The sequence below is a fragment of the Corythoichthys intestinalis genome, chromosome 17, assembly GCF_030265065.1.
Source record: "Corythoichthys intestinalis isolate RoL2023-P3 chromosome 17, ASM3026506v1, whole genome shotgun sequence".
NCBI classification, from domain to species: domain Eukaryota; kingdom Metazoa; phylum Chordata; class Actinopteri; order Syngnathiformes; family Syngnathidae; genus Corythoichthys; species Corythoichthys intestinalis.
In genome coordinates, this window is record NC_080411.1 from 24,461,150 (window position 1) to 24,475,017 (window position 13,868).

The 13,868-nt window shown below is 41.1% G+C and overlaps 1 long non-coding RNA gene across 1 annotated transcript in view; it reads right to left on the reverse strand.

The window, feature by feature from the left end:
* Nucleotides 1–2,082: 2,082 nt before the first annotated feature.
* Nucleotides 2,083–13,868, reverse strand: part of LOC130905399 (uncharacterized) — a 43,627-nt gene continuing 31,841 nt past the window's right edge. Inside the window, exon 3 of the long non-coding RNA XR_009061091.1 lies at nt 2,083–3,395. This is a non-coding gene — a long non-coding RNA (uncharacterized LOC130905399). The remainder of the gene's footprint in view (nt 3,396–13,868) is intronic.

A 13,868-nucleotide genomic window follows, 5' to 3' on the forward strand; every position in this document is an offset into this window, starting at 1 on the left:
TGGGTTAGGGGACAACTACTCTACCACTGAGCCACGCCACCCCGAGTCAAGTCAATCATCGTTTAACTTGTTAAACAGTTGCTGTGGCAACTTATTGTGTGTGAGTGAGCAGCTTGAGCGGATTTGAGTGGACTCACTCATTGAAGCATTTAATAAAAGTTTTTTGTAATTATTCTTTGAAAATACATCTCTCTCTCTCCCTGGAAGCCTGGAATGTGGCGAAAGGTTGCAAGGTTCAAGGGGGCCGAATACTTTTGCAAGGCACTGTATATATATATTTTTTTTTCCCCCAATGCTAAATCTGAATAAAAACATTGAACACAAAATAAAAATTGGGGGGGGGCTAACTTGCTTTTTCGCAGATAATGGGGACCAGAGCCCAGAGAGAGCGAGAGAGAGAGAGAGAGAGAGACAGTGCGAGAGAGAGAGACTGCACGATCGGCTTGGGACAGCTCATCTATATATATATTTTTTTTTTAAATGAAAAAAAAAATCCGAGATGGACTGAGGGCGCGGAGTTTGAAGCGCAAAGTAACGAGAGATCACTGTATTACAGTAGGGGTGTTTTTTAAAAAATCGATTCTGCGATATATCACGATATCACGTCATGTAATTCTCGTATCAATTCAAAATCAGTCTGTATTGATCCTTACACGCATGTCTTAGGTGGAAATAAACAATTCAATGGCTGCACTTCCTCTCCATCCAGTAGTTGGTAGCACACAGCGGCAATGCCTCACAGTCTGTTGAAGTAAGAACAACATTAGACTAACCCGAGTAGAGATTTGTGTATGTCGCCCTCTAGTGGTTGCTTGGGTTAGTCCTTTTATAAATCTGAAATTTTGCCTCATTTTGGCTTTTACTGCAAAAATGGAGGCATGGAGTACAGGTAATCCCCGGGTTACAACGAACCCGATTTACGTGATTTCGACAATACGACGCCAGAGCCTCGTCCGCCATTTTTTCTCCAGTACCTTATTGTACCTCACAGTACCTTATTTTTTACTTTATCTTTATCATATGACCGTTCAGCCCTTTGGTAAACCGTGTATTTGATTCTAATGTTGAGTTTTGTTTTGTGATGAATGCTTTGATTTTGGCGCAGAAAGCGTAGAGCAGGTAGTACTTCTTTAACTTTACTTGAGTGGGAAGATAATTAAATGCCGCTTGTTGCACAAATTGGCTCAAAAGCAAATCTTAGGTCTTAAAAAGACTTAAGTTGGGGCACTCATAAGTGATGGTACTGACTTTTGTGACAGCCTATTGGGGTAACAAGTAAGAAAAGACAGCCAAATGCTAGCCAGTACACACTTACTCTCCTGTGAGAATCAGCCCACTGTTAAGCGTACACTTACTAGCGTGATGATGACAGCCAGGCTGCCAAACCGGAATGCACACACTTGCTGGCAAGATGACAAGAGGCCATCCAACTTCCAAGGAAGCCTTTCTAGTCATAAAGCTTAAGAATATGCAACATCCACACGGGAAGCCTAGCATGAAGATAATGAGAGACAGCTCAAGATTCAGAACTCACAAACATTACTCTACCCTCTCTGCCTAACCGCATTGCCCCAGTTTACATTTACTGTAAATGTTGTCTATCGCACTGTTATATATAAAAATTCAGGCATTAAGTTGAAAAATAAAACAAAAAAACCTTACACACAATAGTAATGATGGAAAGTATCATTCGCAGGACTTTTTTTTAAATTTTAATATGAAAAGTGGATGTGAATGTAGAAACTACTGTTATTAGGTTTTTACAAATATCCAGTGGGGCTTTGATAGGATTTTACAGTCGTGAGAACTGATAGCCAAAGCACAGTCAATCCAATAATACCCCATATTGGAAAGCCAACAGAACATTGGTTTTAATATATTTCAACAACAGAAATAAATCCATCCATCCATCCATCCATCCATCCATCCATCCATCCATCCATCCATCCATCCATCCATCCATCCATCCATCCATCCATCCATCCATCCATCCATCCATCCATCCATCCATCCATCCATCCATCCATCCATCCATCCATCCATCCATCCATCCATCCATCCATCCATCCATCCATCCATTTTCTCCCGCTTATCCAAGGTCAGATTGCGGGTGCAGCAGTTTCAGACGAGAAACCCCAGACTTCCCTCCCCCCAGCCACTTCACCCAGCTCTTCCAGGGGGTTCCCAAGGTGTTCCCAGACCAGCCAGGAGACATAGTTTCCCCAGCGTGTCCTGGGTCGGCCCCAGGTCCCTCCCTGTAGGACGTACACGGAACACCTCACCAGGGAGGTGTTTGGGAGACATCCTAATCAGATAGCCGAGCCACCTCATCTAACACCTCTCAATGTAGAGGAGCAGCGGCTCTACTCCGAGCCCCTCCCGAATGACCGAGTTTTCCTATCTCAACCCGGACACCCTGCGGAGGAAACCCATTTCAGTCGCTTGTAAACGAGATCTTGTTCTTTTGGTTACGAGAGGGTAGGAACGAAGAAAATCAACCAGTAAATAGAGAGCTTCGCCTTTCGGCTCAGCTCCTTCTTAACCACAACGGACAGATGCAGAGTCCGCATGACTGCAGATGCCGTACCGATCCGCTTCATTCTTCCCTCACTCGTGCACAAGACCTAGAGATACTTAAACTCTTCCACTTGGGGAAGGAACTCATCCCAAGAAATTCCCAGGAATATGGTCAGTAATTGCTGCAGACAAAGTTCTTCCCTCCCCCCAGCAGCTAAAACATACCGAGGAGGAGTGTTATTCCCCATATTTTGATTTCTTTCATATAGATTTGAGTATTTTATTTACCTGCTTTACTTGCTACCTGTAGCCATCATCAGAAGCTACAGGAAGTATCCAAAACTAGTAAAGCAGGTAAATAGAAAATACCAGTCAAAAAAATAAAAACACAGTGAATATTCTTTGAAAACAGTATCGACCTTTTTCAAGGACCGTTGTTCCGTTTCAACGACAGTGAATAGTGTGAAACAAATCTATACCACATCTCCATCCAACATTGTGATTTTACATACATTTTATATATTAAACTAAGTGTCGGTTTCATTATAGAAACAACTTACATAAACAGAGTTCTACGTAGTATGGCCGAGCCCTGAAGTTGTGGGAGGCATTCATGTTTTTGATCGCTGACGCCTCTTCCATTGTGACACATGGTTTGTTCAGGCAAGAATAGATGATCTCCGTCTCCATCGGGCTGCAGGGGGGTTCTCATTACAATAATACCAACTCCTACGCCACTCACTCCACTGGCTTCTTTTTTACTTGCTCTCACTGTGCATGGATTGTGAACTCATTGCATCAAAAGTACGCCTCTCTTCCGGTTGAGTTTTCATCTTGCGGGCCTTGACTTGTTGATTGTGACGCCAGTGTTTTTGTCTCTGGGGAGGGAAATGGAAATATTGTTAGGTTTTGGGGAAGCAGAAAAAAATGTAATTCAACAATTAGAAAGAGTTGACTCAATTCAACCTTTGGTGATATTCATGCCTTGGATAACAGATGCTCTAAAGCAGGGTTCACTAAATCCGGCCCTCGGTGCCACTTTAGCGGAGAGAGACATGGAAAATAGGACAGGAAAAGTGTCACCGAGGTCCGGATGTAGTGAACCCTGCTCTAAAGCAATGGTCTCCAAACTATTCCACATAGGGCCGCAGTGGTCTCCAAACTATTCCACATAGGGCCGCAGTGGGTGCAGGATTTCACTCCGACAAAACAACATCTTTTCAACAATCTGGTGTATTATAAGTGTAATCAGTTGATTGCAGTAAGGTGCTGCTTGTTTTAGTAGAAACCACATTGGTTAAAAGGTCTGTGCTTGATCGGTATCAACAAAAACCATGACTCACAGTGGCCCTCGAGGACCGGTTTGGAGACCCCTGCTAAAAAAAAATAATAATAAAAAGAGCAAGCACATTTGTATGCTTCATAATTGGGCCAGTAAGTTGAACATGACTGGGGCAATGGCGTACCGCACGCATGCTATTTTTAGACCATGACGTTGCATCGTAAAGCGGAAGTAAAGCAGAAGTGGGACATGATAAACCCGCCCTCGCACATAAACAATGTTATTTTTGCTACTTTTCTCCGGTAATCTTTCAAAAACGAACATGCCGATCACACATTGCTTTTTTTGGAACTTGTAGAATCGAGACATTACGACATATGAAGGATGTTTTCCTGAACCCAAAAACTCGGAGGAAAAAAATGTGAATAATGAATCAACTTGCGCGGACTTTTAACGCCAGCTCGGGGAATATATTCACATTTCATATGAAGTAAACATTTTGTTGGGTTGGCATGGTCTTACAGAGGACAAAGAGGTAAGCCATTTTTATATTTTTAAACCTATTTTTTAGCGTGACGTTGTGCCGTGCTGCTTCTGTCTGACGATGAATGACCTGAAAATAATTAAAAATGTATCTGACTGCCACTATTATTGCCTTTTTCTGTTATAAAAAAACAACCTTAGTAAGGGGGAAGTGTAAATAATGATAGAATTAGAAGATTTGTTATTAATGAAAAAACTTAAAAGTGTTCATTGGCTGTCACCGAGTAGCATTTGTGATCGCTACACAAATATAGCAATGTAAATTACCCCCAAGAACGGTCGGGGACTTAGGACAACCAGAGTATAGTATAATATATAAGAAAGACAGGGCTGGTGGTAAAGGATAACTTGTTGAAACATGAGAAGGTCATTGTCAGTTGTATAAGAAAAAGGTGTAAATAAAAAAGCTAACGTTGTGCTTAGGTCGGCTCGTTTTTTTTTCATCTTTTTCAGCCCTCGACACTCAAGCCAACTCTTTAACCGAACATTTTTATGTTCTTCCACATCTTTGCCAGTGAATTTGGCACCAGGGACATCATTTTCAGATAGAATTGGTAGGTTTAGCTCTGTAAACATCTCCTTCGTACACAATTTCCATTTATTTCCTATTGGGGACAAGCTCCCATTTGTCCCCCCCCCCCCCCTTAGCAACAGTAGCTAACTTCATGAATATTAATGAGCGGAAGTGAAGTGTTGCTTGAGGTACGCCATTGCGCTACTATTACTTTGATTGACTTATTATGATAGAATTTTTAATAGCCTAAATTATATCATGTCAGTTCATAAAGTTATTTGTGTTTTATGAAATTCACGGTATTAGTTCCATAAAGCAACACTTGGTAACTTTTCAGTTTTGGTTGATTTTAGCGACGCCGGTGGACAAAAGAGGTAGTGTTTTGCCTTATGGAAGACTGCGTTTCCAATGAGGACCAGAGCACACCCGTAGTGTCGGAAAATCATCAATCAATCAAAAATCAATCACCCGGTCGCCTGCAGATGGATCAAACAGCATTTCTGTTTCCAGCAGCTGTGTGAAGGATGAATATTAATAAAGTAATGAATCCAGTTGTGGCTAAACAATAGCATATGGCAGTTAGCAACATTGTGGCTTAGTGTGGCTAACCCCCCCACCCCACCCGAACTCCTCAGCGTTGACGAGTTCAGTTGGGGGGGGGGGGTCACGCCAGCAAGTGAAAGCCGGGCCAATGTTTATTCTGTATATCCTGGTAGCCTGCATTTTTTCCTCTATGGACGAAACTTTTTGTCTCTTTTGTTGCTCTGCCATCTTTACAGAATTCGCGTGAAAGTGTTTAAATAGACTTCTGTCTTTATAATGAATGGGGAAAGAGGGAAGTGACGTATGCCGTAAAGCAGTTAGCACATTTGTAGTTTTTTTGTGTAGCAGGGTTCCTGCCACCCTCCTCAAAGTTAATTAGTGCTGGTGAAAGCAATACAGACCCCCTCAAAATATAAAAGAGGTGTAATTCATCTAGATGTCAGTCAACATATTATCACAAATGTTTTGAAAATATTTTATAAGGTTGAAAATTTACCTAGTGTTGCTTTAACTTTAACAAAAACCCTTTACGAAACAGTTTATGTAATTTCAATTACAAAATGAGAATACGAATCAGACCCCTTTGGTTGAATTTTTTTTAGGACCGCATTTCTGGTAATCATTGACAAAACAAATGCTGTCAGCTGCCTGCCACCAGTGGGCCGTCGTAAGTGCGGGTGGGATCTCAATGACAGCTGGGTGAGATCATTACGATGTGGCGAGGGGGTGAAGGGTGGGAGGGGACCCCCACAATTCAGGAAAAGGGGGGCAGAGAAGAGTGTGGGTTTAGCGTGGAATTCTTTTCTTGTAAAGAATGTGTTCACTATAGCTGTACTTTCATGTTTATTTTCATGAGCAACATGCATCGGGTGACAAGTGAGCGGATAGTCCTGATCAGCAGGGTTGGGTGGGGGTTGTTTAGGTGGTGTGGAGGAAAGGGTAGAGGAAGACGGGTGACTCACTGGCTTCCAGTAAAAGCTCTGTCTCAGCTACTGGAAGCCCCCCGACCCTTTCTGCATTGAGACAATACATGGCTAATCATCTGTGTTTTTCACTTTGCAGCTCAAAAATAGAAGAAAGGTCATCAAAATGTGAATCCGCCAATTATGTAGGCAGCAGCTGCCGCAGTCTTTCTTGGACTAATGGATTTTTATTGCATACACTTGCATGGAAAGTATCAGGTTTATCAATTGAAAACAACTTTCCTGGATGTGTCACTAGCTTTTAATATTTATGCTGTTTTAGTCTGTAGAAAGAACAGTTTAAAGATAGATTTTACAGAAACATGAATCATAGGTGCACACTCATCACTCCTCTTTTCCACAGAAATAACCTCAAACACATGCACAGTAGGCACCATTCACTGATTTGTCCGCCTGTTTGGTTCTTTATTGAATGTGACCCATCTCTCTGTGTGACCCCATGACCTACAAGGTGAGTTTCTATAGCAACTTTGAGACTGCAAAGTGGCTCACTTTCACCCGCTGCAGACTAGCATTCATGTGTGGGAAAAAAAGATCCATGGACATAAATCACTGCAGCAATGATAGTTCTCACTTAGTTTTCTCTATTTCTTAAATAAAACAACTGGAAAAACCTTTGGCAGAGTCACAATCATAAATGTTAACTTCATCAATACTGATATAGCAAATCTATGTGGTTAACACCTAGCCACAGAAGAGTTATTGTGATATGAAGTGGAATGATTGCCAATTTGGGAGCAATCAGAAGCTGTTGACAAACTTCAGTATTGGAGGAGCAACTGGTTGTGCTGCGTTTGGGGTATTATGGCCTGGTGCCAATGAATCATATGTTACTATAAATAGTGCATAGTATGCAGGCCTATAAATTACTATCTCAACAAAAACTCATCGCAGTACTGTATTCTTAGGTGAAGTGTCGGTGTCTGGGTTGTCAAGGTTACGATGAAAACAAATAAAGAATAGATGTCTGGGAAGTGTAAAGGCAAATTACACAAGCGACTAATGCGGCGACACTTCAGTTGAAAACAGTTTCGAAACATTTGTTTCATTTTACTTTGGATGTCATCTTCAAATGGGAATCAAACAACAGCCACAGAGTTAATATTGAGTTATGCCATTCATCCTCTACCACAAGCCTATATTACTTCAATTTCATCTTGTCGAACAATTTATGTTGTCTCCATACAGAGGATTTGGAGGACGGACTTCTTCAAAAGCTTTACATTTGACTTAAACCACACATCAAATTGCTTGTTCCTATTCTCTGGATAATGACGGATCACTCTCTTCTTCCTCCTCCAGTTTATACTCCTCCACCTCGTTGTGCGGGTCTAGGCTCATGTTTGCTTGTGATGGATGGCATGGGGGACAGAGGGCCCGTTTCCTGCATGTGCCCTTAACTTCCATGTCACACACGCAGATATCCTCTAAGGATGGAGGGGGGTTGGCACACATACACAAACTTTCACATGCATGACCTACATTGGCAAACATTCAAAACACACTCTACTTTAACATCCTCTGTGGAAAGAAAATGTTTGATTTCCTCTTGTTCTTACTACTAAAAAAACACGTTTTATATCCTGGACTGAAAATTATGAGTTTTGTGTGAAGGCCATTAGGTCTGGTAAATACAGTGCGGAAAATAAGTATTTAGTCAACCACTAATTGTGCAAGTTGACCACTCCCACTTGAAAATATTAGAGAGGCCTGTCATTGTCAACATGGGTAAACCTCAACTATGAGAGACAGAATGTGGAAAAAAAATACAGAAAATCACATTGTTTGATTTTTAAAGAATTTATTTGCAAATCATGGTGGAAAATAAGTATTTGGTCAATACCAAAAGTTCATCTCAATATTTTGTTATGTAACCTTCGTTGGCAATAACGGAGGCCAAACGTGTTCTGTAACTCTTCACAAGCTTTTCACACACTGTTGCTGGTATTTTGGCCCTTTCCTCCATGCAGATGTCATCTAGAGGAGTGATCTTTTGGGGCTGTCGTTGGGCAACACGGACTTTCAACTCCCTCCACAGATTTTCTACGGGGTTGAGATCTGGAGATTGGCTAGGCCACTCCAGGACCTTGAAATACTTCTTATGAAGCCACTCCTTTGTTGCCCTGGCTGTGTGTTTGGGATCATTGACAAGCTGAAAGACCCAGCCACGTCTCATCGTCAACGCCCTTGCTGATGGAAAGACATTTTCACTCAAAATCTCTCGATACATGGCCCCATTCATTCTTTCCTTTACATAGATCAGTCGTCCTGGTCCCTTTGCAGAAAAACAGCCCCAAAGCATGATGTTTCCACCCCCATGCTTCACAGTGGGTATGGTGTTCTTCGGATGCAATTCAGTATTCTTTCTCCTCCAAACACGAGAACCTGTGTTTCTACCAAAAAGTTCTATTTTGGTTTCATCTGACCATAACACATTCTCCCAGTCCTCTTCTGGATCATCCAAATGCTCGCTAGCGAACCGCAGACGCGCCTGGACGTGTACTGGCTTCAGCAGGGGGACACGTCTGGCAGTGCAGGATTTGAGTTACTGGCGGCGCATTGTGTTACTGATAGTAGCCTTTGTTACTGTGGTCCCAGCTATCTGTAGGTCATTCACTAGGTCCCCTCGGATTTTTGCTTACCGTTCTTGCTATCATTTTGACACCACGGGGTGAGATCTTGCATGGAGCCCCAAAACGAGCGAGATTATCAGTGGTCTTGTATGTCTTCCATTTTCTAATAATTGCTCCCACAGTTGATTTCTTTACACCAAGCGTTTTACCTATTGCAGATTCAGTCTTCCCATCCTGGTGCAGGTCTACAATTTTGTCTCTGGTGTCCTTCGACATCTCTTTGGTCTTGGCCATAGTGGAGTTTGGAGTGTGATTGACTGAGGTCGTGGACAGGTGTCTTTTATACCGATAATGAGTTAAAACAGGTGCCATTAATACAGGTAACGAGTGGAGCCTCGTTAGACCTCGTTAGAAGAAGTTAGACCACTTTGACAGCCAGAAATCTTGCTTGTTTGTAGGTGACCAAATACTCATTTCCCACTCTAATTTGGAAATAAATTCTTTAAAAATCAAACAATGTGATTTTCTGTTTTTTCCCCCCTACATTCTGTCTCTCATGGTTGAGGTTTACCCATGTTGACAATTACAGGCATCTCTAATCTTTTCAAGTTAGGAGAACTTGCACAATTGGTGGTTGACTAAATACTTATTTGCACCACTGTAGTAACTGGGCACTCGTAATACATGGATAACCTGTAGAATTTGCCTACATAGAGAGGACATGCCTCAAGATGAGTTGAACATGGAGCTTATTATGTTTGTTGTTTGCCTAAAGTACAAGCTAGACAAGACTTACTTTGTGGGTTTGTTTGTCAACACCGAATTGCTTTTTCCTCCCTCATAATCATGTTCCCAGCACATTTTTGAACTACCTGCTGGATATTCTGTTGAAGGTTGATAAATACACTATTGATTGGTCTGTCATGACAAATTATGTAAAGGAGCAGTCGCTATAGATCCAAGCAGTAACTACGTACGTAGTAACGACGTAACTAAAAGCGTTAATTTTGTCAGTAGTGAGCAGTAGTGAGCAAACTTTTCCCATCTTTGTAACGCCATTACCGTTACTGAAGATGTGTAGGCGCGTGCGTTTCTACAATTTGTTTGAATTAGGAAAGATGTCCGAGCGACACAGAGAGAGCAAAGTGGGAGAGGGGAGGAGGGAAGAGGGTTGTCACGCTGTTGCAAACGCGATGCTAGGTGGCTCTGAATTTAGCATAGCATTCGCGTTCTTGCTAGTATTAGCATTTAGCGTGGTGAGTGTCATCTTAAAGGGAACCTAGTACTTAAAGACTTGTAGGCGCCGATAAACCATAATTGTTCTCTTTCACTGAAATATGTTATTAGACACACATAAAATATTTCCCTTGGACTTAAAAATCTATAATATTTAGTACATGTTTTGACCTACGTGGGGCGCCATGTTTTAAGAGCGCAATGGACGCATGGGGTGATGACGTAGATTGTCACTGTACTCGACAAATACTACCGGGTTACTGCAATTCCTTCTACGCGGCGAGACGTCAAACACATGCGCTCATAGGTTAAAAGCGGTGAGTACTTACTATTTGTGTTTTTACTGAGTCTTTAATTACATTTTCATTGCCTCAAAATATTTTTTGCATGTGTTTCCCTCTCATAATTTTAAGCATTGGGTTTTCTTTTGGTTGCTTTAAAGTCACATAGCATATTTAAACTACACCTTAACATGTTTAAGTATTTTCTTATGTTCTGTCTGTATGCATCAAAACAAAACAAGCTGAAAGCGCACAGTAGTACTTTCGTCTCGTCCCGTCTTTCCTGTTCATTTTGCTTTTGCTGCTCGTTTTGTGTAATATCGACAGTGCTTTCATGCTCATTAATGTTCCCCTCAGGTTTCAAATTAAAAGGGTTGAACAGATGAAATGTTTACGTCGCTAGAGTCATACTCTGGAATCCCGGCAGCGTAACCATGTGACGTCACCACAAATTTTTCACAGTATATTTTTCAAACTGTATAAAAACGAAAACATCAACAGGGGTTTCAATATCAAATTATTTTATATTCATAAGAACGTTTCACTTTTAAGAACTACAAGTCTTTCTATCTGTGGATCCCTCTAAACTCTTGGGCAACTTTTTTTTTTGTTCTTACATACAGTTCATGGTGTTCAGGTGGGTACAATTAATTGAAAATAATGGACTGTTTTCCTGTTCAGTATGCATTATCATCACCAAGTGGCCATTATCCTTGTCAACGCAACACTATAATCATTTTTTTTTTTTTTTTTTTTTTTTTTTAAACCAAAAACAGTTACTTGCCCTAAACTTTTCTTGAATGGCGTATCCATTAGGAGTGGGAACCTCTTGGTACCTCACGATACAATACGATTTGCGATACAAAGCTCACGATAACGATGATCTGACAATACTGCGATACAACGATTATCGATACATTGGTCAGGAAATCATTCTAGGATATTTTACAAACAACTAATAAACAGAAAAACAAGCTTCTGCTGTGAATTGGAATGAGTTTATCACTATTAGATGTCCAATCCATTTGATGTGGGAGGGTGGCATTTGCTGCCATCCCTCCCACTTCAAACGGATTAAACGTCTATGGCCGTCAGTGGCAGCCAATGCCAGGCAATGAGGTAATTTTGGGCCATTTAAGGTCATTTACCTGTTGATTTTCAGTCACTTCCTGTTGTTTGGGGTATTTTATGGGTCACTTCCTATTTATTTTGAGTTACAGAACAGGAAGTGACCTGGGAATCACCCAAATGATTAGGCAGTGACTGAATATCAACAGCAAATGACCTGTAATGCCCCTAAACTGAACAGCAAGTGACCTGTAAATGCCTTGAAAATTGGACCGAATGACTGTGAATGCTCTGGTTTCGAATGAACGAACGTTCGCAGTCTAAATGGATTGGGCGTCGAGCACCATCAATGGTAGCCTTACAGTTAACTGAGACACTAATGTGGTGGAAGATTTTGGTAGCAACTTGATAGTTCCTTTTTTTTTTTTTTTTTTTGGACACCTTTTTAAAATGATATCTCGATTTTCGACAGGAGCATAACAATAACCTTTTGGGATACAAAGTATCGCGATATATCACCATTCCGATATTTTGTCACACCCCTCGTATCCATACACCCTGTGTGATTTTTTTTTTTTTTTTAATCAAAACAACTAGAGCAAATATAGGAGAGGGAAGAGATTCAGAGCCTCAATTGCATAATGAAAAATATATATTAGGGGTGTGATGGTACACACAAGTCATGGTTCAGTACGTACCTTGGTACGGGGGTCACGGTTTGGTGCGGGTTCAGTACAACAGGAAAAACAAAAAGGCTTTTTTCCTCACAGTATTTTAAAGTTAAAGTTTGTATACCATTACACTCTTATATAGACCCCGCTCACATGACATCACAACCACGCCTTCGCGCCATAAGGTCCGTCAGCTCGTCGTGTTTACGCATTACCGCTACGTAAATTCCTCCTATCATGGCGTGTTTTTCTGCTCGTTAACATTAATAATCAAATTGGTGAAGGCGTGTGTGGCGGTTGGTTGCAGTAACAGAGAAGATAGACGGAGAGACTTGAAGTTCTACCGTAAACCGAGAGACCCGGAGAGGAGAGCGAGATGGACTGCTGCAATTCGACGAGAAAACTGGGCACCAAACGATCACCACAGACTATGTAGTAGTCATTTTATACCTGGTAAGATGCATTTAATATATATTTAGAGGGTTTTGGGCTGACAACCACAATTACGATCATTGTGAGGCTAATCGCCGACAACATACAGTTTCAAATTCAAGATGTTTGTTTCTTCCGCCATCATTATTTTTTGAATAATATTTAGCTGGTACCAAGTGAAAAGCTGGCCTCGTCTACAGATCATCAGTTAAACAGGGGTGTCCAAACTTTTTGCAAAGGGGGCCAGATTTGGTGTGGTAAAAAATGTGGGGGGCTACCTTGGCTGATTTATGTAGAACAGTATATTTAAACAAATTTTAGCAAGCCCTTCTGTGTGTCACATTTGCTTTATTATTATTTTTCTTTAATTCATAATTTCAACAATCTCGCCTTTGTGGCGTTCTCTTTCGACACTCGAGCTCTTGCGAAATACTGCTGCTGTGAAATTAAACTAGCTTCAAGTTGCTATAATTTCTCGCTGAGTATCTTCCTTGTAATGTTGTTGTACATGTCAGCATGTCTTGTTTGGTAATATGGCGTCACATCGAACTCTTTGAAAACAGCGACGGTCTCTTTGCAAATGAGGCAGACACAGTTGTTGCGTATTTTAGTGAAGAAATAGTCCAATTTCCACTATCTTTGAAGCGTCGGCCGTGGCAGTCAACTTTTTTTTTTAATTGATTGTCGCCATTTTAGAAAATTGAAAGTAAAGGGTCACTCGGTGTAATGTTGCTTAGAGTGCTGCTCTTAAAGTTTTTCAAAGTTTCGTGAGAATAGGCTGAGTTTCTGTGGACAAGATAGTTGTAGATATCAGGGTAGCAGATGTCAGGCAGAGACTGCGAAGACAGCGGGTCGAAAAATATCGATTTAGGCATCAAATATGGATCTGGCGAATGGATAGACTGAAGCTTTTCCACATAACGCCTTTTATGTAGCGCATCCAATGAGTTTACAGGGTCTGAAAGCACCGGGGCTTCCATGAATTGCACTATAAATTGCACGACAAATTGAAACCATTGAGAATACGGATAAACAATGACGGACAATACGGTGGCCAGATACAGCGACACGTCATTCTGTGACGTTGGTGAGTGGGGTCTATAGGTGAAATTGGAAAAAAAAAAAGTAAAAAAGGTGACCTATGTTTTTTTTTTTTTTTTTTCATGAAAAAATCCAAATAAACATATTTAAATGGAAAGACGTTATAGAATGGATCATGTAATAA